This window comes from Saccopteryx bilineata, chromosome 6 (genome assembly GCF_036850765.1).
Source record: "Saccopteryx bilineata isolate mSacBil1 chromosome 6, mSacBil1_pri_phased_curated, whole genome shotgun sequence".
Taxonomy (NCBI): Eukaryota; Metazoa; Chordata; class Mammalia; order Chiroptera; family Emballonuridae; genus Saccopteryx; species Saccopteryx bilineata.
In genome coordinates this window covers 691,280-715,838 of record NC_089495.1, presented here as the reverse complement: position 1 = coordinate 715,838, position 24,559 = coordinate 691,280, and the positions used below count along the sequence as shown (strand labels likewise).

The 24,559-nt window shown below is 55.6% G+C and overlaps 1 protein-coding gene across 2 annotated transcripts in view; it reads right to left on the bottom strand.

The window, feature by feature from the left end:
* Positions 1–15,272, bottom strand: part of CLN8 (CLN8 transmembrane ER and ERGIC protein) — a 28,220-nt gene extending 12,948 nt beyond the window's left edge. The window contains exon 1 of one of the 2 annotated variants that reach the window (XM_066235293.1): positions 15,074–15,272. The gene's annotated coding sequence lies outside the window, so the exon portion shown is untranslated. Of the gene's footprint in view, positions 1–5,195; positions 5,307–15,073 lie in introns of those variants that run through there. The other variant, XM_066235292.1, reaches the window with a different exon arrangement.
* Between the last annotated feature and the right edge of the window lie 9,287 nt (positions 15,273–24,559).

The window sequence follows — 24,559 nt, the reverse complement described above, 5'->3', positions numbered from 1 at the left end:
AGCGGCTGTGCTGCAGGAGGGCCCAGGTGCTGCGGAGTGAACAGGAAGACCGGTCCCAGACGCCCTCAGTGCTGCCCCAGCTGCTGCCGAGGAAGGCACCGCTCTGGGAGGGCTGTGCCCAGTGCTGGGATGCCGCCGGTTCGCCCCAGTCCGGCAGGACCCATACCTAACTTTTTGAGATCAGAGAACCGGTTGTTAAAATGGCACGTAGTCACCAGGGTTCTCTCCAAGGAGGGCGCCTGGGCAGCCGCCCCATGTGGCAATCACACATTACATTCCTTACCCTTCTTCAATGTTCACCTGCCCACACAGCGTGTTCTAAGTGCCTGTAGTCATGTTCATTCCGTCCATAGGTGAAAAAAATTGACGAACTATGCTGGTAATATTTATTCATTTCATAAAACTCATTATGCCTTTCATGAAATTCTACATTTTAATTACCCTGCATTTGTTACTTCAGTAACATAGAGAGAAAAAGTACAAACACCCAGGAGGTGACAACTTGTATTGTTTTTTATCAGGTATTATTCAATTTTTTCATTATTATTTAAAGTTCTTTCTTAAAACATAATCTAGTCTTGTGTACCTCTTTTATTGTTATTATTTAAGTATTAAATGCATGAAATAATAAACTACCTTTCAGTATATCAATTTTTATACTTAAAACCAGGGGTCCCCAAACTTTTTACACAAGGGGCCAGTTCACTGTCCCTCAGATGGTTGGAGGGCCACCACATACAGTGCTCCTCTCACTGACCACCAATTAAAGAGGTGCCCCTTCTGGAAGTGCGGCGGGGGGCCGGATAAACGGCCTCAGGGGGCCACATGCGGCCCGCGGATCGTAGTTTGGGGATGCCTGCTTAAAACGGTCATTAGGGCAGAGAACCGGTTGTTAAATTATTTGAATGCCACCACTGGGTGTGCCCTGCTCTGGTGCACCCCAGCCTTGGACTCATTAACTCCAGTTAACCAAGATCAAAACACTGGTACAGAAATTATTTAGCCTGATCAGGCGATGGTGCAGTGGATAGAGTGTCAGCCTGGGGCACGGAGGACCCAGGTTAGAAACCCTGAGGTCGCCGGCTTGAGCGCGGGCTCATCAGCTCAAGTGCGGGGTTGACTTGAGCGTGGGATCAGACATGACCCTATAGTCACTGGCTTGAAGCTCAAGGTCACTGGCTTGAGCAAGGGGTCACTCCCTCTATGGTAGCCCCCCCCCATCAAGGCACATATGAGAAAGCAATCAACAACTAAGGTGCCACAACAAAGAACTGATGCTTCTCATCTCTGTCCCTTCCTGTCTGTCTGTCCCTATCTGTCCCTCTCTCTGTCTCTGTCACACACACAAAATAATCGCAATAACCAGCAGTTATAGGTTTCAGTGGACAGCAAATAATGGTGACTGCTGTCACTGTCCACTCCTACAGAGAACTCACTTTGTACTTTGAATAAAAAAACATTTGTGCATTCCTGACAACTAAGTGTGAGCATGTCCCAATGTCCTGCTGTCAACTGAAATCACTGCGGCATTCTCACTCCTGTTGTGTTAAAATCAGGACCTTAGTGCTTACCATCACCTGATGAGAAATTAAGAAGTAGCCTTTCCGCAGAGAATATTTGTGTACACAGTAGAGAAAATGCAATTACATGATCTTTGTGCAATAAAAATTTGTTTCAAGTTTTTTTTAAAAAGAGTTAATTTGTACACAGATCAAATGTAACACTAGATTAAAAGGGCAGCAAAAGCGCCTGGCTATGGCTCTGGGTCTGTGATTTGTATTTCCTGCACATTATGTCTGACATCTTCAGAACCTCCCTGGCTGGAGAGAGGCTGCCCCTTCCAGCCCAGCGGGGAACACATCTGGGACAGGTGGGGCCTCCCTACTTCCACCCAGAATGAGCCCTCCCCCCCTGCCCTGCGCGGTAGGCAACACTCCTGGCCTGGGCCCCAGGGCTGGGAGTCCCAGCCCAAAGCCCAAAGCCCAAAGCCCCCAGGATTCCAGCCAGCCCTGCTGCTCCCCTGCCCGCCCCCTCTCCCGGGAAAAGCCCAGTGGACCCCTTGGCCTGGATCCCTCGCTCCTGTGCCCAGACCCCCTGCACTTTCCCACGAGGTCTGCTGTGGTCCTGAGCTGGGACCTGAGAGTGACCAGCCCACAGATGAACAGAGAACAGCCTGCCCTGCACCAGTCACCGCCCACCCCCAGGGGCGGCAGACGGACTTCCAGTGAAGGTTAACCCGGGAGTGGGGACAGATCTCCAGTGCTGGGTGACGGAAGCCTCACCATCAAGAACTTAACAGTAGCCCGTAAAGGGCTGCTCTGCACAAACCGAGGCCTCAGCTCAAAATGGACTCCTCCGGTCACGAGATCAGGGCAGTTCCCATTTTGCCACGATTGCATCAACATGATCTTGGCCAAGCCGTCTAACTTCTGTGGAATGTCTGCCTTAAAATGGGAGCATCCCTGTGACTCTGAAGAGGTGACTGAAACAGTGACCCAAGCCTGCCCAGCACAGGTGCTCGGTCCACCTGCTACTTCAGGAAGGTTTGGGTCGGGGGAGGCACTCAAGGCACCAGGACCAAGAATCAGAGCGGTCGGCTCAGTGGGTTCAGACTGCGGCTCTGCTATATATTTAGGAGCTAGGAAAACCAGTTTCTTACCACACTGGACCCATGTCTGCCCACGGGAATAAAAACACATAAACACAGGGCAGCAGGATGTTGGTACTTATGGGAAGCAGCTGCTATATGCCAGGCATGTCCTACCAGGTATCTTGACCTAGTTGAACCGCCTACAGAGATTCTACCTTCATTGCCTCGGAGCGGTGGCCAGGCTTGACATTCTTTGAGTGCCCAGGTGACCTCAGGCAGGTGCAAAGCCTGGACCAGGCATGATCTCCTGTCATCGCCTGGTTGATAAATCCTGGGGCTCCGAGGGGAATGGTTCCTGTCTCTCCTTCCGGGCTAGCGTCTAACTGAAAGACAGCATGGAAGGGTTTTCCTCTGGGCTTTAGGTGGCTTTGCATGAGAGCTCGATACCAAAACAAACCAAAACCCCTGATTATCCTGGAGACCCGGAAAACAGACCCCACGGTGCCTCGTTTCTACCTGCCCTCCTCTGACCTCGGAGCCCCCGTCCAGCAGCATAAGGACACTGGTCCCTGTGACCTAGAGCAGAGGTTCTGGGGGGTGGCTAAGTGGACCCCGGGTGAGGGACAACGGAAGAGCGGAGGCTACAAGGCAAAAACCACTGACCAACCACCACACGTCCAGAGTTTGGGAAGCAGCTGGAATATGAGCCCCGGGAACCGGTCCTCACGGTTGTGAACCACGGGTCTGAGCACTGGTGGAGAGATGCCTTGAAACAAGAATGGGAAGGGCAGAGCGCAGGGACCTAGGCGAGTGAGGAGGGCCAGGGAGGGAGGCAGGAGATGGGGCCAGCACTCCAGCAAGGCGACGGACCTGGCTCCAAGCACTCAGGAGTCCAGGGCAAAACACCATCCTTCCAAATCTAGACCACTGAAAAACCAAGACTGGCTTCCAGGCCCTCGAGCCTTCTAGGTAACCCTTTTTGAAGACAGTGTCCTATCTAAAGACCTGCAGACAACTTAGGGTCAGACACTGGACCAAAACACAGGACAAGGCAAAGCCGACACAGGCGAACTCTCCCAGGCAGTCACAGAAAAACGAAAACTTTGCTAAGAAAATACAATACTTGTTACCTCTTCAACTCCTACAGCTTCACTCTGATCCCTGTTCACAACCTTCCCAGTGGGTGCTTTCGCTGCTGCTGTCCTGCGGGTGTCTCAGGGTCTGGGTAGCACCCCTGCCCGCATGGAGGGTCACTAATGAGGTGAAGCATCTGAGCCACGAGGGAACAAGGCCAGGCCCGGGCCACGGGGATCTGCAGGGGCCCGGTCCGGGCAGAGGGCAGCCCTCCCCGGAGCCCGGCAGACACTGCGGCCCTCAGCATCGTCCGGGGGCTGCGCGCACCCGCGTCCCAGGCCCGCACCCACGGAAGCGCAGCCAGGCCGCCTGGAACGGCCGAGCGCCAGTTCCTCCTCCTCTCACCGGGCTGCTCACCTGGACCACATCCCCCTCCTCTCAGAGGGCGCAGGGGACACGGTCCGCCTTCTCTCGTCCCTGAGGCTCAGCTGGAAGTCGCTGTTCCCGTCCCGGGGTCGCTGGAGACCCAACAGCCCGGACTCATCCGCCCTCTCACTCCCCAGGCTCGCAGCCCAGGCACCGGGCGCCTCATCTCTCATCTCGGCTGCGGAGGGACCGCGGCCAGCAGGAGGGGAGCGGAGGCGAGAGCCCCTCCCGGCTCCCCGCGGGCCTCCGTTCTCTTCGGGGAGAATCTGCCTACAAACCTCGCCTCGCTCCTCCCTCTGCAAGAGCCGGCGGCCGAGCCGCTGTGCTGCCCCGGGGGCCGGCACGCAGTTCCAGGGCGGCCGCAGCGCCAGGCTCCGACCCTTTCTGCCCGACCCCTGGTGCGCCCCCCAGGCTCCTGCCCGGCACCGGCGGGGTACACCCTTCTGGGAGGCGGAGGGGAACGGCCCCAAACGTGGAAAGAAGTCAGAAACGGGAAAGACTGTCCCGCGAGGCCACGGCGGCACCCTCCCCCCGACCCCGACTCCAGGGGGCATGGTGACCGCGGTCTCGGCCGGCACGAGGCGGACACGCGCGGCCGCTTCTCCCCACCCGGGACCCGGGACGCCCACGGGCCCCGCGCGCTGCCGCTCCCCGGGGTCCCCTCCCGGTCTGTGGCCCCTGCTGGGTGGTCGCCGACCAGGGGCTGACCCGCCCTCCCCGAGCTCGCCCGGGGCACAGGGCCGCGTTCCCGGCGCCCCGGGCGGTCCGCCCGCCGCGCGTGTCCCCTCCGCGCCCCGCGAGGAAGCGGCGCGCGCCCGGCGCAAAGTCCAGCCCAGGACGGTCCTCCCGGCCGCGCGGGCGGTGCTGCCCGGGCCCGCCGGCTCGGTCCCGGTGCTGAGGACACCGCTGCCGCAGGGGGCTGGCCGGGCGGCTGACCACGGCCACGGCGCTGCCCGCGCGCCCCACGGCGGCCCCGTCCCTGCGGCCACCGGGCAGCCTGTCCCCCCCGCGCGGGGACGTGGACGCCGCGCGCCCTCCCCGGCGAGCGCTCCCAGAGGAGGGGTCCGCCCCGCGCCGCCCCCGGACCCCCGCCCCGCGCCCTCACCTGCGCCCGCCCGCAGCTCCGTCCGCGGCCGCCATCAGGCCCCGCGCCCGTCGCCCGTCCGCCCCGGCCGGCCTCACCGACGGCAGCCGTCGCGACCCCCGCCGCAAATGCGCATGCGCACGGCCGGGGGCGGGGCCTGCGCGCGGCGGCGGCGGCGGCGGCACCGGGGGCGGGGCCACGGGCGCGGAGCGGGGCGGGGGGGGGCGGGGGGCGGGGCCGCCTGTCTTCCTCCCTGGACTTGCTGGCGAAACGGCAACTTCAACGTTTTTCATAAGAACGGATCAGCGTCTGCTCGCTGCCTTGATGGCGGGACGCACATCGGCGCCGCGGGGTGACCATCGAGAGCACCCGGCTCTGCTTGGAAGGGATCTCCAGGCGGACCCCACAGTTTTGGGGGGCCCGGGTCCCCAGGGAGCGCGGTTCTGGGAAGCCTCTGCTCGGCGCCCCGAGCAGGACCGGGGCTGACCCCACTGAGACCTGGGGCACCCCGAGCTCCACGACCCCACCCTGGGACACCCCGAGCTCCTGGAGCCCGCACCGAGACCCCGGGGACACCGAGCCCCCATGGACCCCACACTGGGACACCCCGAGCTCCGGGACTCCACACTGGGACACCCCGAACTCCGGGACCTCACACTGGGACACCCCGAGCTCCCGGAGCCGGCACCGAGCTCCACTGAAGCCCGGGCCGGCTGCAAGCGGGGTTGCCCTGGCCCCGCGGGGACCTTGCTGACTCAGCTTGCTGATCACAGTCCCTGGTAAACACCGGACGCCGGGACGCCAGCCCGCCAGCCGAGGCCACAAAGTCCTGGGAGCATTCAAGTGCGAGTTTCACTTCCCCAAAGACCCCGTGGCCCTGGGCAAAGCATCCTAGCTCTCCGGGCCAGTTTCTGCTGTGCAATCTGTAAAGCCTGACACACTGCAGTTCCGGAAGGGGCCCGCAGCTGAACCAGACAAGCTCCTGGAGGCCTGCATGGTGGCCTTGCAGACTCAGAGACCTAAAGGAAACACACAGGATGGTCTCAAATTAAAACTTTCTAACTAAAAGCAGTTCACGATGGGGAGTCATGTCCCAGGGAGGTATTTTTCTCTAACAAAGGTCCATGCTTAATAGATAATGCCTGTCTTCTTTTGCTTCTACAATAACATGTCTTTGAAATGTAAGGCATCAACATAAAATAACTTCCAAACCTGTAAGAATTTTTTTACGAGTTTATTTGAGCCAAACTGTCAACAATGGCCAGGAAGCAAAGTCTACACCAGTGGTGGTCAACCTGGTCCCTCCCACCCACTAGTGGGCGCTCCAGCTTTCATGGTGGGCAGTAGCAGAGCAACCAAAGTATAAATAGATAGATTTAACTATAGTAAGTTGTTTTATAAAGATTGATTCTGCCAAACTTAGCAAAAATCCGACATAAAGTACTTGGTAAGTAATTATTATTATATGCTTTAACTTGCTATAACTCTGCTATATAAATTTTATAAAGTAAAGTTACTTCCCTACTTTATAAATCACCATGACTGTGGAACCGGTGGGTGGTTAGAAAATTTTACTACTAAGAGAGATACAAAAGTGGGCGGTAGATATAAAAAGGTTGACTACCCCTGGTCTACACAGATTGAAAAAAATGCTCCAGAAAATGGCTGCTTCACCACATATATTATATGGTTGAGTCAAAGGGCCTGACCTGTGGTGGCACAGTGGATAAAGTGTCGACCTGGAATACTGAGGTCACTGGTTCAAAACCCTAGCTTAGGCCCTGGCCGGTTGGCTCAATGGTAGAGCATCGGCCTGGCGTGCAGGAGTTCCGGGTTCAATTCCCGGCCAGGGCACACAGGAGAAGCGCCCATCTGCTTCTCCACCCCTCCCCCTCTCCTTCCTCTCTGTCTCTCTCTTCCCCTCCCGCAGCCAAGGCTCCATTGGAGCAAAGTTGGCCTGGGCGCTGAGGATGGCTCTGTGGCCTCTGCCTCAGGCGCTAGGATGGCTCTGGATGCGGCAGAGCGAGGCCCCAGAGGGGCAGAGCATCACCCCCTGGTGGGCATGCCGGGTGGATCCCGGTCGGGTGCATGCAGGAGTCTGTCTGACTGCCTCCCCGTTTCCAGCTTCAGAAAAATGCAAAAATAATAATAGTAATAAAAATAATAAATAAAAAATAAACAAAACCCTGGCTTGCAGGGTCAAAGCACACACGAGAAACAGCTACTAAAAGCTGATGCTTCAGGCTCCTCCCCACCAGGGTTTCTATCTCTCTTCTCTCTAAAATCAATAAATAAAACCTTTAAACAAAGAAGAAGAATCAAAGGGGCAGACATACCAATTTTCAGGAAATCCATTGGCAATAGATTAGGGAGATGGGAGAAAGCAAAGCAGGGAAATCTTTGGGATTGGATACAAAGTAACAATGTATATACTCAAACTGCTTTTCCATAGGCAGGAATAAGACAGTTAATAGCAATTAACATGATAGTGACAAGTGAGGGGCTTTGTTGGTTCCTGGTCTGGTGGGGTGCCCGACCAGAGGTAGGCAGGAAAAGAAGATGGCCCTTACTTTTTTTTTTTTTTTTATAGAGACAGAGAGAGAGTTAAAGAGAGAAATAGTCAGGGACAGACAGGAACAGAGAGACATGAGAAGCATCAATCGTTAGTTTTTCATTGGGACACCTTAGTTGTTCATTGATTGGTTTCTCATATGTGCCTTGACGGGGGAGGGGGGCAGTGACCTTGGACTCAAGCTGGTGAGCTTTGCTCAAACCAGATGAGCCCACGCTCAAGCTGGCGACCTCGGGGTCTCAAACCTGGGTCCTCTGCATCCCAGTCCAATGCTCTATCAACTGCACCACCGCCTGGTCATGCGGTCCTTACATTTCAAAGACATGTTCTCCACATACGTTATTGTAGAAGCAAAGGACAACAGACAGGCTTGAGCAACGTAAGCGTGGACCTGTGTTAGAGCAAAATACCTCCCTGAGACACGACTCCCCACTGTGAGCCGCTTTTAGTTAGAAACTTAATTTCAGACTGTCCTGTGTGGTTACTTTAGGTATCCGAGTCTGGAAGGCCATCAGGCAGGGCTCACCTAAGCGTGTCAGATTCAGCATGTGTCCCCTTTCATGTAAGGCCAGTAGTCACGGCCATCCGAGCCACCAGGCAGGTGCAGGTTCCCATTAGATTCGGACAGATGGTAAAGAAACTGCAGAGCCAAACGCTGGTGTCCATCCCTTTATTCTAGCCTTGCAACTGGCCAGCAAGTAAACACAAACACACCGGCACCAGAATCCACTCACATGTTCTCCGGTTCCACAACCAGGAGAACCTTTTCTGGTTTTTTTCCTGGAATCAAAGGCCCCCACCAGCCTCAGTCCCCTCTGGTTCCCCATCTCCTTCCTTCTCTCAGCACAATCTCTGCACAAACTGGCTTCTCCTTCAGCACCCTGCCATCTTGGCTGCCTTCTCTGCAAAAAATATGGCCTCCTTCTTCCTCCTTCTTCTCTTAAAACTTTTGGGCACGAACACCCCTCCTCCAGCAGACATTAGCATAACAATGTCCCTTCCCAAGCAGGAAGGTAATTAGCAGTTTCAGCTGGCAGCATCATCCACATGGGCAGCACCATTTTAAACAAAGTGAGCATAAAAACTTATATGCCCAACAGGTCATTGTTGGGGAAACAAGTTTGTAACAGTGTTTTCTAGGTTTGCTGCTTGTATCGGGACGGTGCCTGTATGTGGCCATGCGTGTGGTCTATGGAAGGGGCTGGCCCTCAGGGCTTCCTGCCCCCATGGGTTGGGCGGTTGTTTGCTGTTGTTTGTGGAGAAGGGGTATTTCCACCAGGCCTGTTTGGCTGGAGAGCGCTGAGGGGCTTGGGAGCCCTGCTGAGGCTGGTGGGAGCCTGTGTCTCCCTTAAGAGACTTTGATCAATGGAATGGCCCACCGTTTTCTGGCTCCACAGTTCCTTTACTGTCTGCCCAAACCCGGTGAGAACCTGCCTGGTCATGGATGGCCTTACAGTCGTGGAAGAGCTTGATAAACAGTGGCCAGGTTTACATCAGGTGTCCCTCCCTCCGCTCCCCACCCCAGCCCACCCCAGGGAGGAAAGCTCTGGAGTGGGTCTGGTCTGTGCCAGGGGCAGAGTGTGACTGGCCTGCCTCCACCCCCAAGGCAGCCCCCCTCCCCCACCAGGCCACAGAGGCTGGCCACAGAGGTGGCCGGGCAGCCGGGCAGCCTGGTGCAAGGGCTCTGATTTACAGTGTGGACGGCCAGGCCTTGGTGGGCCAGGAGCCTCCTGGCCATGCAGAAAAACTGCAGGTTTGGAATCTGACCTCGCTCATCCTCCAAGCCAGGACCTCCTTTGTGACAGCTGGCCCAGGACTGGGGGCTGCTCCTGTCACACAGCAGAGCCTGGCCCACCAGTTCCACCCTGAAGCCTTTTTCTCCCTTTGGACAGTGTGGATGGAAAAAAAATTTTTTTTTCTCAAATAAATCAAGATGTGGCCACAAACTGGACCTCACAAGCTCAGGGAAAGCCTACACAGCAGCCTGTGGACTCAGGGCACTAAGGTCAACACAGGTGGTCTACATCACACTCTTCTAAACGTGGTGGGCAGTCACGTCCCAGGGAAGAACATTCTCTCCACAAGGTCAGCGCTGGCTTTCACTCGAGCCTGTCTGCTGTCTTCTGCATCCACGATAATGCACCTGATAACACGCCTTTGGAATGTGAGGGTCATCCTCCTCGTCCATGAGGCCGGACACCCCACCAGAGTAGGAGCCGGGAGACCCCTTGTTGTCACTGTCATTGTTATGTTGTTGAGCAGATGAGTGTGTAGAATTTGTGTTTTTTGAGTTTGCTCACTTTTTTGTTAAAGAATGGCGCTGGGCAGCCACGTCAGTGCCTGCCCTCAGAGCTGGGCCCTGGATTGCAGATTGCAGACTGCATTCCTGCTTGGGAGGGGCCGTTGTCTTGCTCGTGTTGGCTGGAGGAGGGTCTTTGCGGGTCCAGGCAGTTTTGCAGGAGAGCAGAGAGAATGCAGAGCGCTGAAGAAGAAGCCAGTTTTGCAGAGAGAGGAGAAGGGGTGCAGATGGGGAACCAGAGGGGAGGGGCTTTGCGAGCTCCGCTGAGACTGGTGGGGCCTTTGATTCTAGGAGGAACCGGATAAGGTTCTCCTGGATGTGGACCCGGAGAACGTGTCAGGGCTTTGGGAGCTCTGAGTGAGAGGGAAGAGGTCTTCCCTGCCTGTGTGCTCGTCGGCTGGTGTGAGACTAATGAACAGAATGGCACACCATTTTTTGGTGGTTCCCGCCTGTGTGAGGAGGTCTCAGCACACACGCCTTTACGTTTCACCCAATCCCAGCGACTTCCCTGCTCTGCCTCCTCCCACCTCCCGGATCTGTGGCCATTTTCACGTGACCCCCTGATGTCTTCCCCTTTGATTCTGACGATAAAATAAGGAGTGACACTTTCTCAATCTGTTGAGACTTCGCTTCCCGTCAATTCTGGACAGTTTGGCTCAAATCAACTCATAAAAAATTCTGACAGGTTTGGAAGTTGTTTTAGGGCGACAGCAGTCACCACCTTGTCGCCCTCCGTGGCGCTGTCTCTTCTGGCTGAAGAGTGAGGTGCATGAGCACCGTTCGTGGTGTAAGAGCCCCTGGCGTACAACTGGTGACAGTACGTGTGGGGTTAAGTGCACATGAGCTACGGGGGTGGGGGAGCGTTCGGAGAGAAGTGACCCCCGCCCACCCTGCCTGCACCTACCGGGCCGCACAGAGGCCTCCGCGGTTTCACGGAATTGCAGTCAAACTGTGACAGCCCCCGAGACGGGAGGGCTGCCTCCCTCCCTGTGACATGAAGCTAAGCACCTCTTGGACTGTTGTGGGGACAGGATAAGAGGGTTACATTGCGAGCGCCCTTTGAAAACCAAGCGTCAGGAAGGCACTGTGTCCAGCACACTGGGAAGAAGGCTTGCCCTCATGTCACAGAGGGGCTGTCCTCTGGTGTCTCACCGGGCGGACAGGCGGACGGGCCCCTGACCCTGAGCAATGTGAACACGCGCAGGGGACCCCGGGCCAGCAGCCCCCCCTCCCCCCCCCCGCATAGCCCCCCCCCGGCACAGCCGCCCCCCCCCCGGCGCAGCCCCCCCCCCGACACAGCCGCCCCCCCCGCACAGCCGCCCCCCCCCGCGCAGCCCCCCCCGGCACAGCCGCCCCCCCCCCGCACAGCCCCCCCGCACAGCCGCCCCCCCCGGCTCAGCCCCCCCCCCGCCCCGGCGCAGCCCCCCCCTCGGGCCCCCAGCACAGCCCCCCCCGCACAGCCGCCCCCCCTGGCTCAGCCCCCCCCCGCCCCGGCGCAGCCCCCCCCGGCACAGCCGCCCCCCCCCCGCACAGCCGCCCCCCCCCGGCTCAGCCCCCCCCCGCCCCGGCGCAGCCCCCCCCTCGGGCCCCCAGCACAGCCCCCCCCCGCACAGCCGCCCCCCCTGGCTCAGCCCCCCCCCCGCCCCGGCGCAGCCCCCCCCTCGGGCCCCCAGCACCCCCCCCCCCGCCCCCGGGACCATCCCTGCGCATTCGTCCGCACCCTCCTGCAGGGAGGGCTGTGTTGCGTCTGCCTCACGAACAAGGACCCGAGCTCAGATGGACCAGCGACTGGTCCAGTCAGACAGGCGGCTCCTTCCTCGACCTGGATGAAGACATCCGGGACTGTCTCTGCACTCCACCGTCTTGAAAGCCCAGGAATAGAAACAACCCTTATTTAAAAGTCACGGGGATCACGGGAGAGGAACGCCCAGGTGGGACTGGGAAGCCTGACACCTGCCCCTCCTCCGTGGGGCCATGAGGCCCCCTGCCCAGTCTGGCCACTCGCCTCCCCCTTCCTCCCGAGGTGACCAAGCACAGCTCGCCGTGCCTGGCACCATCAGGCCCTCTACCCAGCCTCGCCGGTAAGAAACCGCGGTAAGGCCGGTGCCTCCCAGCGCCCATCCCCGCGGAAGGAGACGCTGACACCAGCCCACGAGGGCTCAGACCGGGCGGCGGAGTGCTCTCTGAGGGTGCAGACAGGCAGCGCTGACATCATTCTTTTCCTGTCGTATCACTAATGCGTGTGCATTGTTTGTTGAATTAAGAAAAAGAAAGGTTAGCTGAGGGGTGAGATTTCTCCCTTCTTCCTGTTTCTTTCTAAGAACTCAGCAGAGAACTGAGTCTGTGGGGGCGAGGGCAGAGAGCGCCTTCCCGGGGAGGGGTGCTCCTCACACTGTGCTCGCAGAAAACAGACTGAAGCGAGGGGCCGGGTCACCCTCAGCGCCCCCTGGATCAGAAACGGGTTCTCTGGGACGCTGCGGTCACCTGACAAAGACTATCTCCACCCGACTCCAGCCAGCCCCCCTCAGCCTCCAGGCCGGACCCGGGGCCCTGTCACTGCAAGGTGAGCCCCCCCATAGCCAATCCAACCCAGAGCCCCACCCGACTCCAGCCAGCCCCCCTCAGCCTCCAGGCCGGACCCGGGGCCCTGTCCCTGCAAGGTGAGCACCCCCCCCATATCCAGTCCAACCCAGAGCCCCAGCCCCCAGCTGTCTCCCTTGGCGCGCCTCCCAAGAATGCCACTGAGTTGCTCAGACAAGCACGCCTCACCCAGGAATGAGCCCCTGCCCCGCCCTTCCCACGCCAGCTCCCTGGCAGAGACCCCCCGGTCCTTACCCTGTTCTCTCCTGCCACCCCCACCCCCGTGGTCCCTGACCTACTCCATACGTCCCTGAATAGAGTCCACCTCACTGCTCCTTAACAAGGGGCCATGAATTGTGATAAGGTGTCAAGGAACTGAAAAATTGTTAAAATTAGTATTTTAAAAGGAAAAGCCAGGCCCCCTTACCCCTCCTTTCTGTAGAGAATGGAAAGAGAAGAATGCAGGAGCTTCCTGGCTTACAAGGACAACTGGGTCACCTAGTCATAGTTCAGCTCAGTGGTCGGCAAACCGCGGACCACTGGTTTAGCTGATTCCTAGAATTCTCTGAAAGGGGGTCTGGGGCCACTTGCCACACAGAGCAAAGGAGATAGAACTTATCTGAAAACCTTAGAAAACAATGTTTACGTACCTTAGTCAAGAATTCCTATACTCAGACTCACTCTCCCATCCTAAAGTCGTAAAAGTGACTTATATCTCTGGACAAAGGGATCACCAGCCTCTCCTTACCCACCCCGCCCAGGACTTGATTCTGTATAAAAGCAGGCTCAGAACTGTATGAGGCTCTACGTGATTTGGGATTGTGCCCCATGTAGCGAGCAGGATAATTAATAAACTCAAAATTTCTTCTGTAACCTGCCTTGGCGTCTCTATGTAACCCACGGATTACACTACTTTATAACAGAATAATATTTTCTTGAACAACTGTAGCAAAAGTAAATCTTTTTAGAAAGAAAAACATTTGTCAAAAGAATGCAACTATTGCCTGACCTGTGGTGGCGCAGTGGATAGAGCATCAACCTGGAAACACTGAGGTTGCCGGTTCAAAACCCTGGCTTGCCTGGTCAAAGCACATATGGGAGTTGATCCTTCCTGCTCCTCCCCCTTCTCTCTCTCTCTCTCTCTCTCTCTCTCTCTCTCTCCCCCCCCCCCTCCCCCACCCCTCTAAAATGAATAATAATAAAAAAAGAATGTAACTATTTTTTTTAAGAAAGAGAGACAGGAATGGAGAGAGATGAGAAGCATCAATCATCAGTTTTTCGTTGCGACACCTTAGTTGTTCATTGATTGCTTTCTCATATGTGCCTTGACCCAGAGTCTCAAGCTGAGTCAGGGACCCCTTGCTCAAGCCACCAACCTTGGGCCTCAAGCCAGCGACTTTTGGGCTCAAGTAGGCAACCCTGTCCTCAAGCTAGTGACCTCAGGGTTTCAAACCTGGGACTTTGGTGTCCCAGGTCAGCGCTCTACCCACAGTGCCACCACCAGTCAAGCGGAAGAATGTACTTTCTTAGAGTCATTCTTGCTCATATGAGTATTCATGGTGTCCATTTCTTTGTTTGAAAAGCCTATTTTGAGCCACAAAACATGGTGCCTCTGGATTGGACCTAAGATTCTCGGAATGTGGTAAGGGGGTCTGAGCTGGGGTCTTGGCACTGTCTTTCTTGCCAGGGGTTTTCTGCTCCTGGCTTTGTGACCTTCAGGGATTGATTAACCTCTCTGAGCCACAAACGTAGGAAGACGACATTGGTCTCGAAAGTCTCTCCCAGCATCAAAACTCTCTGATCCCGAGGAGGCTCATTGTGAGTGTCAGCTAAAGCCAGGGGGGGGCAGGGTTCTCTGGGCTCAAATGATGCCCTGGAGGCTCATGGGAGTTGTTCCCTTAGCATAACAGCCAGTGTTTTTAAAAAAAACGCCTAGATAAGATTCTGTTGGCTCAAGGGCTACAAAATCCAACATTAGGTAGACCACCCCTCCAAGTCTGGCTCTCACAGCTGGGGGCGTGGGAATGGACAAGCTGCCACAAGTCCCAGCGCCCAGGCTGTGCCCACAACACAGGAACGCGGGGAGGCTGAGAACCCCGCCTCAGAGAGCACCTGCAGCTCCACGGAGAGGCCCAAACAGGCCTGTCCGGTTCTGTCTCCCGGGACGGACCAAATGGCACCCGGGTGACAGGAAGTGCAACTCTGAGGCCTGCTCGATTTATTTCCACCGAAATGCACCCCTGGGTTTGTTTCTCAGCCCCATCTCTGATTCAGGAGCAAAGGTACAGACTCAGACCCAGCCAGTGCCCCACCCTCCACCCCGTGAGAGCCGAATCGGTACCCAGCTCGTAGCAGGACATGGAGTGCAGAACACCTGTGGGATGGTGGAATGGCCCAGAGGTAACACACTATGTCGGTAGATTTGCCAAACGGCCAAAGACAACTTACCTCGGAGTTCTCTTCCAAGGCTCCTCCCGAGGACCTGCAGAGACGAGGATGTGAAACTTCCCATCAGCTGACGGGACCACGGGCGGCGAGGGGACACTTCCAGTTCTCACCGGCCCTCCCCTGGAGTACTTCAGTTAGCTCACCACGGGGGTGGCAGGGAGGCCACCTCCACCAGACTTCCCTGTCTCCTCAGAACCCAGGCCTCTGAGGGGCAGGACGGAGCTGCCTCTGATTGAATAATCCCTCGGCGTCCAGGGCATTGCAAACAAGGCCTGAGTCACTCAGCACGAGGAAGGTGTGACACCATGTCCCACAGGCTGCCCACACCCACAGAGGTCCACCGTCACTGCTGATGGGAGGCGGGTGACAGGGCCCCGTGTTAACCCCTGTTATTGTAGAGTTCACTCAAGGCAGCCAGGCCACCGAGTGGGACAAACCTGTGAGGATGTGGACAAGCACGCTGTCCCGACTGGGTGAAAGGCCACAGTGGTGTGACATCAGGGTCACACTGCTCTGCGAGTTAAGAACCCCGTTTGGGGAACAAAGGTGCAAACATGTTGCTTGCTTGATTTCTGCACACTGACAGTAGGGCTGTATGTCCATCTTGCAATAAATACTAAGCACAGAAATCAGTCAGCTTCTGACCTCCCGTGTCTGGACGCAGAACTCTGTCCTACACACTTTATTAACGAAAATCGGGGTTTGTGCTCCTGTTTACAAATACCAAGAAAAGAGACAGAGATACTCACAGGGTGGTGACTATAGATTGTAGGAAGTATCACCCCCGTGTGTGCAAAGCTCTCGCTCACGTGTGTGTTTCTTACACACAAAAGAAGGTGTTGAGAGAGATATTTGCCGCTTTATCAAAATGGTGCCCGTCAGGCCAGTAGCCACGGCCACCATCACAGCCGCTTGACCCATGCAGGTTTGCATTTGATTTGGACAGACGGTAATGAAACAGTGGAGCCAAGAACTGGTGGGCCATTAGTTTTAATCCTAGCTTATACCCGGTGGGCAAGAAATACACACAGTGGGAAAACATTTCTCTTTCCATTCAGGGCTCCCAAAGCCACTGACTTATCCGAGTTTCCTAGAATCAAAGTTTTCTAGCTCACCAGCCTTATTCATCTCTGTTCCCCATCTCCTTCTCTCTGCACAAACTGGCTTCTCCTTCAGCACTCTGCCCCATTTTATAGTGTAGAAATCAAAACCTTTAATCCAATATGCAAACAAGGCAGTCTCTGATACAAAGTCACTTTTCTGAGGCATAAATGGGATTCCTCATGAGAGTTCACCCCCCACCCCACCACCATGTCAAAGGTGTGGGAAAAAGCTTAGTCTTAAAACTAAACCTTAGGCTGCAAGGACCCTGCCTGCTTACAGCCTGTCCCCCACACCCAATGCAAACTATAAGCGAGCAAACATATACATCATATTTGCAAACTTATTTGACCAACAGTGCCCAAAGCTGAAGGCATGCTGTGTTCAGGCCTCGTTTTCCAAATGGATAATGAGATCACCAGACACGACCCTCCAGGGTCCACTAAGACCCAGCAGGACAACCGCCCTCCTATGAGGGACGAGCCTTGCCGGCCACAGCACCCGCTATGCGGAGGAAGACTCAGGAAGGGCATTGTGACCTGACCTGGTGGCCACGCGCCTGTCATCACAAGACCTTAGCCCTGTCCTGGCCGACAGCTCGGGTGGTTAGAGCATTGCCTGGACATGCAGAGGTTGCAGGTTCGATCCCCGGTCAGGGCCCATGCAGCAATAATAGATCTCTGTTCCTGTCTCCCCACACACCCCCAGACTTCCTCTCTGTCCCAAAGCAATAAATTAAAAAAAAAAAAAAAAAAAAAAAAAAGGCCTTAGGCCTGCCTCTTTCCAAATGAAGCCACATTCTGAGGAGCTGGGGTTAGGACTCCAAGCATACCTATTCTGGGGGTAGGCACAATTCAATCCAGGACAGGGTCCTTCAGGAACTCACTGATCCTGGAGAACCCACACCCTCCTGGTCAACGTAAGAAAGGCCCCCACCCGGCCCCCACCTGGCCGAGAATTTTTATGTTTATTTGAGCCAAACTGTCAGCAGTTGCCAGGAAACAAAATCTCAGCGAATTGAGGAAATTTTCTGGAAAATGGTGGAATTTCCACTTAATTTATGCATCTAAATCAAAGGGGAAGAAATCAGGGGTCAAGTGAAACCCACTGGTGCTCCGTGAGGGAGGCGGAAAAAGCAAAGCAGGGAACTCTGGGATTGGCTACAAAGTAACAATGTATACACTCAAACCGCCTTTCCACAGGCAAGTGTAAGACAGTTAACAGTTAATTAACATGACAGTAACAGTGAGGGGTTTGTGGTTTCTGCTCAGGTGGGGGCAGGAAAAGAAGATGACCCTTGTTACATTTCAGAGGCCTGTTGTTACAGGTGCATTATTGTGGATGCCAAAGAGGGCAGACAGGCTTGAGTGAAAGTAACCGGTGACCTTTGTTAGAACAAAACACCTCCCTGGGACACAGCTCCCCTCCGGGGGCCGCTTTTCCTTAGAAAGTTTTCATCTCTGACGTCCTGTGTGGTCACTTTAGGTCTGAGTCTGCCAGGCCGCCGTGCAGGCCTCTGGAGCTTGTTGGGTTCACCATGGGGCCCCTTCTCTGTCTATGCTCTTAACCGACCAGCCTGGAATTTCCTGGTCCAGAACCAAGAAGCTCTTCTGTGACTGGAGCCCCTTCCACCCCCTACTCCCCAGTTACGGGGCGATCTGCACGATAGCCCCCCTCTCGTCCCCCACAGAGGAGCGCCTGGCCCTTCTCTGCCTGCAGCGCCTGGGCGGGCGGACTTCTTCCTCTAACCCTCCTGCTCTCACACCCTCTGGGAGCTGCCTGGCTCCCAAACTGCCTCACAAAGCCAGGGAGGTCCCACGCTCCCTCAGGGCGGGGTGGGGGGTGGGGGGTGGGGGTGCTGTTCTCAACCAGCCAGCGGGATGCAGGCTGTGCTCTGTGCCCCAGGGAGGAGGGAGCAGAGAGGAGGGAGGCTGCCCAGTGTGGCTCTGGCAGCAGCCTGGGGTGCGGAAGGGGAAGGAGGGGGCGCTGGCCGGGCCTCAGGAAGGCTCTCTGCACTTTATGTTGGGGGCCGGGAGGGGGTTCCCACAGTTTCAGGCAGAAAGTGCTTTGTGGCAAATCACCAGGAGCAGGACACATGCCTGCAGGGAGCTCCCACGGGGCAGGTCTGCACCGTCCCTCCCTCCCGACATATTTGCCTCCCACGCCTATTTTCCTGAAAGTTCTGTTCATTTGGGGAGAAACACTGGGTTGGGAGGAAGCAAAAAGGGGAAGAGAAAGTGCAGGGCAGACTTGGGTGAGAGCAGCGTCTCCAGGAACTCGCCTCAGGACGTGGGGTTTACCGCGCTGCTCAGACTTGGGCCCAGGACGCCTGTCCCTGGGCTGGGGTGGTCAGGCTCACATCCCCATGCAGAGGACACTGGGTCCCGTGCAGACACACTCACCTTGTCCGGGACCTCAGGTTCTGTGACCAAGAATTCTCCGGGATCCTGCTCAGGACCACAGAGCCACACAGGCCAGGCAGGAGGACAGGGCTGTCACGGTGCAAGTGACAGACCCCAGAATTGTGATGACGGCAGCTGAGGGCCCCCCCCCCCCCGTTGCAGTCACCTTTTTTTTTTTTTTTACAGAGACAGAGAGAGAGATAGACAGACAGGAATGGAGAGATGAGAAGCATCAATCATTAGTTTTTTGTTGTGACATCTTAGTTGTTCATTGATTGCTCCCTCATATGTGCCTTGACCACGGGCCTTCAGCAGACCGAGTAACCCCTTGCTCAAGCCAGCGACCTTGGGTCCAAGCTGGTGAGCTTTTGCTCGAACTAGATGAGCCCGCGCTCAAACTCGGAGTCTCGAACCTGGGTCCTCTGCATCCCAGTCCGACGCTCCATCCTCTGCACCACCGCCTGGTCAGGCTGCAATCACCCTTGAAAAACGTCTGGAGCGTTCTGAGTTTGTCTGTTGTGTAGGAAGCATCAGCTTGGGGGCAGTCATGTGTCATGTTACATCCCAAACCCAGGCCGTCTGCTCAGAGTTCAGAAGCGAGAATGTGGGGGGCAGCAGGAAGCCCGTGTGGACGGAAAGGGGACACAGGTTGAACCCGACAAGCTCAGGGGAAGTCTGCACCACGGCTTCACAGACTCAGAGACCTTAAGGAACCACACAGGACGGTCTGCACTGAAAACTGTCCAAGAGCAGTTCCTGGCAGGGACTCACGTCCTACAGAGGTGTTTTTCTCTAACAAAGGTCCATGCGTACCTTAATCTAGTGGCTCCTAAACTTGAAGGGGTCCCCTCGAAACTTGAAGACCAGAGGCGCCATGGGGGGTGGCAGCTCACAGTGGGCTAAGCCCCTGGACCCGTCCCCAAGGCCCCCTTCTCCCCACCCCCCAGGGCAGGCTCCCTCCTTCCTCACGGACTCCCCAGGGAGCCACATCAACCCCACGCAGGCTCTCCTGTTGTGTTTCCTGGTCTCACTGCCCCCGGCTGTAATAAACGTCCTCTCAAAACCACCTGGACTCAGGCGTGAGAGCGCTCTTGCACAAAGTCAAGCACCCACGCACTGCCCGCTGGCCCACGGCAGACCTGCTCCGGGCCAGGTCCCTACCCCAGGGACGCGGCAGACCTGCTCCGGGCCAGGTCCCTATCCCAGGGACGCAGCAGACCTGCTCCGGGCCAGGTCCCTACCCCAGGGACGCGGCAGACCTGCTCCGGGCCAGGTCCCTATCCCAGGGAGGGGGCAGACCTGCTCCAGGCCAGGTCCCTATCCCAGGGACGCAGCAGACCTGCTCCGGGCCAGGTCCCTACCCCAGGGACGCGGCAGACCTGCTCCGGGCCAGGTCCCTATCCCAGGGAGGGGGCAGACCTGCTCCGGGCCAGGTCCCTACCCCAGGGAGGGGGCAGACCTGCTCCGGGCCAGGTCCCTACCCCAGGGACCCGGCAGACCTGCTCCGGGCCAGGTCCCTACCCCAGGGAGGGGGCAGACCTGCTCCGGGCCAGGTCCCTACCCCAGGGACCCGGCAGACCTGCTCCGGGCCAGGTCCCTACCCCAGGGGCGGCAGACCTGCTCCGGGCCAGGTCCCTATCCTAGAACAGAAAGTCTCCGGTCTTCTTTTTCTTCACTGATTAATCTTGGAGAGACGGAGAGAGTGAGGGGTGTGTGTAGGGGGGAAGCAGTCCTTCATTTGTTGTTTTACTCAGCTGTCCACTCATTGGTCACTTCCTGAATATGCCCTGGCTGGAGACCGAACCCGCAACCATGGTGTTTTGGGACGATGCTCTCACAGAGAGCGAACCAGCCAGGGCTGAAGACTCCAGTCTTAACAATTCAGAGGACATGCTAGAGTTAACAACACTGTTCACATTCTTGAAAGTTGCTAAGAGAGTAATCCTTAAAAGTCCCATCACAAGAAAACAATTTGTAACTATGTATGGTGATGGATGTCAAATAGATTAAGGGGGATCCTCTGACAAGGTTCACCAGTATCAGATCATTGTGTGCTTTATCTGACACTAATACAATGTCTTTTCTCAGAAAAAAAAAAAAATCAGGAGAAAGAGAGTTTCATCCACCATATTAATTTCTTTCTTTTCTTTCCTCTTTTTTTTTTTGGTAAGGTGAGAGGAAGGGAGAAGATAGTGGAAGCAGACTTCTGCCTGTGCCCCGACTGGGCTCTACACAGCAGCCCCATCTGGGGCCGGTGCTCAAGCACTGAGCTATTTTTAGCACCAGAGGCTGACACGCTTCACCCAACCAAGCCATCCTCAGTGCCTGGGGTGACATGTGAACAAAGTGAGTCACTGGCTGCGGGAGGGGAAGAGGGCGAGAAGGGGGAGAGGAAGGCGAGGAGAAGCAGATGGTCACTTCTCTTGTATGTCCTGACTGGGAATTGAACCCAGGACGTCCACATGCCGGGCTGACACTCTATCCACTGAGCAAACCGGCCAGGGTCCATATTAATTTCTTATTGGTGGGCGTCTTCTGCAATTGACTCTGCTGAGCCAGCCGCAGATTTCAGGGTTCGAATCACGACTGGACTTGTTTCCATCACCCCCTTCTGTGTCTACATGGAAGTACTTTCATCCTGGGAGAGACGGGTCACTGAGTCATTCCTCCCGGGTTTACTGGAGCGTCTGCGTGCGCGCTCCCTGCCACGGGCTGCGTGTGCCTTCTCTTCAGGTCACGCCTGCACCTCGCCCACGTGTGTGGGCCTGTGCCCAGCGCTGAGCGGATGACACACCGTCACATGTGTGCAATGAGGCTGAAGATGCTGCCACGCCTCCCATTGCCCACAGGCTCCTGACGGGGGGCCACCGCGGGGTCCCTGCTCCATGAAGCCCCCTCCTGAGGTGCCGTGTGAGCCGTGCTCCCTGCCTCCCTGTTGACCTTCACGCTTGCACTTGACCTTCAGCCCGTGAAACCTTTGCTCATGCCACTGACTCTCCTGCGGTCCCTGCTGGTCATCGAGACCCAGCCTTCGCCTTTCTGTCACTGTCCGGCCAGACACCGCCCCTGGGGGTCTCACTGCCCTTGGACGTCCCTGCCCTGCCTGACCACACCACTTGTCACTCTCTGTGAGAACCACTCAGCTGTCTTCCCCCGTATGTGACTGACGATGTCAGCTTAGCTGACCTGGGACGGCGTCTCTCAGAGTCCTGCCCCCCACGGTTCCAAGTCCCCTGGGAGGGAAGGGAAATTGGCATAAAATCTGGAAGCAGAGGCCAAACAGCAGCCATGTTGCCCGGGCTCTGTCATCACCACACCCACCAGAAACATGAAGCCCGCTCCCCTTCCGAGGGCCAGCCCTCTGCACCCATCATGGCTGTTGGAGGCTCAGAGAGAGAGAAGCTGAGACACAGGGAGACACGGGAGGCGGGCGGGTCTATGGCCCCCGGGTCCCACAAGGCAGACCTGAAGTCACATAACCCACAAGCTACTGCGGAAACCCCCGAGCCCGGCACACAGCCGTGTCTGATTTACCGTGTGGTCTACACTGCCCGACACCTGCCTTGTTCTCAGCCACACTGGTCACCCCTTGCTGCTGGTCTCGGAGAGTGTCCCGGTGCACAGACCTCCTCCATCCACACAGAAATAGCTGGTTAGAGGCAACGTGTATTGGTTGCTTTTGACTAAAGCTTAAAAGGAAAAGATTTGTCACCTCCCACTCTATGTGTCCTGTTGGTTTTGTTATTAATGCCACACAGACTTGGCTTTCTGAGTCACATCCTCTTAGTTCAGAGAAGGATTTCTCATGACAGAACCTAAGGATTCTGATTCTCTCTCTCTCTTTTCTTTTCTTTCTTTCTTTCTTTTTTTTTTTTTACAGAGACAGAGAGAGTCATAGAGAGGGATAGACAGGGACAGACAGGAACGGAAAGAGATGAGAAGCATCAATCATCAGTTTTTTGTTGTGACCTTAGTTGTTCATTGATTGCTTTCTCATATGTGCCTTGACTGTGGGCCTTCAGCAGACCGAGAGACCCCTTGCTGGAGCCAGTGACCTTGGGTCCAAGCTGGTGAGCTTTGTTCAAATCAGATGAGCCCGCGCTCAAGCTGGTGACCTCGGAGTCTCGAACCTGGGTCCTCGGCATCCCAGTCCGATGCTCTACCCACTGCGCCACCGCCTGGTCAGGCGGATTCCGATTCTTTTTCATGTGGAACAGGGCAACTGTAACTTTGTGACAGCTGTGATAAGTTTTCAAAGAACCGTAAAACTCAGTACTGGCAACGCCATCTTACAGAGGAAAACCCAGGCTTCTTGTCCCCTCCTTTCTGTGGAGAGTGGAGGGGGAAGAATGCGGGCGCTTCCTGACTTACAAGGACAACTGGGTCATTTAGTCATAGTTTAACTATAGTTCTCTGGAAGGACTGAGGCCACTACTTGCTAGACAGAGCAAAGAAGGTAGAACTTATCTGGAAACTCCCTCTTTCCCTTCCTTAAGATCCTTTAGGAGACAATGTATACATATTTTAATTAAAAATTCCTACACTGATTCTAACTCTTCCTCCCTTCCTGGAGTCCTGAGAGTGACATATATCTTTAGACAAAGGGATCACAAGACCACTCCCCTTGCTTGAAAAACCTGCATTCTGTAACATTTTATATGTTTTCTAATAATCATCCCTGAAATCCTTCATATGTATAAAAACTTGTAAACTAAACAAGCGGGGACTGGGTTTCCTAGTAAGCTAGTCCCAACAGTTTTAGCAAAGGTATTTACATTTAGCCTCTCTCCTTATCCAGGGGTCCCCAAACTACGGCTCACGGGCCACATACGGCCCCCTGAGGCCATTTATCCGGCCCACCGCACTTCCGGAAGGGGCACTTCTTTCACCGGTGGTCAGTGAGAGGAGCACTGTATGTGGTGGCTCTCCAACAGTCTGAGGGACAGTGAACTGGCCCCTTATGTAAAAAGTTTGGGGACCCCTGTCAGGTGACAGGGATGGGGGTAGACACTAGAAGATTTGGGAATGTCTTTGCCAGGTATGTAAAACAATGATCACTACTGTGTTATCTTGTGGTCTTGATGTGTAAGAATGCTTTTTCCTTTTAATAGATCCTATAGAATAGATGTTGTAAGCTTGTTAGTCATTGACTATGGTACCATGCTCCCTCCTTACCCACCCCAGCCAGTACTTGATTTTGTATAAAAGAAGGTCTAGAACGGTAAGAAGACCTACATGATTTGGGATCGTGCCCCGTGTAGCTAGCCAGCTAATCAATAAAATTCCTCAGATTTCTTCTGTAACCTGCCTGGTGTCTCTAGGCAACCCGCAGATTGCAGTACTTTACAACAGTACCAACCTGCTCATATTTTGAAAGATAGTGTTGTTTTTCCAGCCCCTGTTTAATCATTTAATCAACAACCATGAACAAAACATGGTGCGTAAGAATCCCATGACTTTCTGTGTCTGTTGGCTCGTGACACCGGGTGTGGTGACTGTTCTCGGTGGAGGGTGCTGCGTGCTGCCCCCTCGTGGAAGATCTTGGTACTGCAACGCTCTTCTCTGGCGGTGTCTCCTTAGGTGACTGGAATTTCACTTGCCTGGAGCCAACAATATCCCTAGGCAACTACAGTAAGACCTGTGTTCCTTTAGAAACAAGTTGTTTCTGAAGCCCCCGGGCCGTTGGCAGCCCTTTCAATCTACACACAGACTTGCTGGGTGCCAACGGCTCCCAGCCAACTTCATGGTGATTCTGCGAGAACAGGGGGCCCCTCCCAGGGACTGTGCACACGGGTGCTGCTGACCTCCACCTGTTGCCTCAGAGACACCCGAGGGTGTTTCACGGGGTAATTGCAGAGCCCGATCGGGGATGCCTCAGCCTCTAGAATCTGGCTTATCTGGAGTATCTTATAAAACCACCTTCCCTGAATACAGTTAAGACAGCTCTTATTAGAGCTAAATATTCAAAGTATTTCGTAAGCCC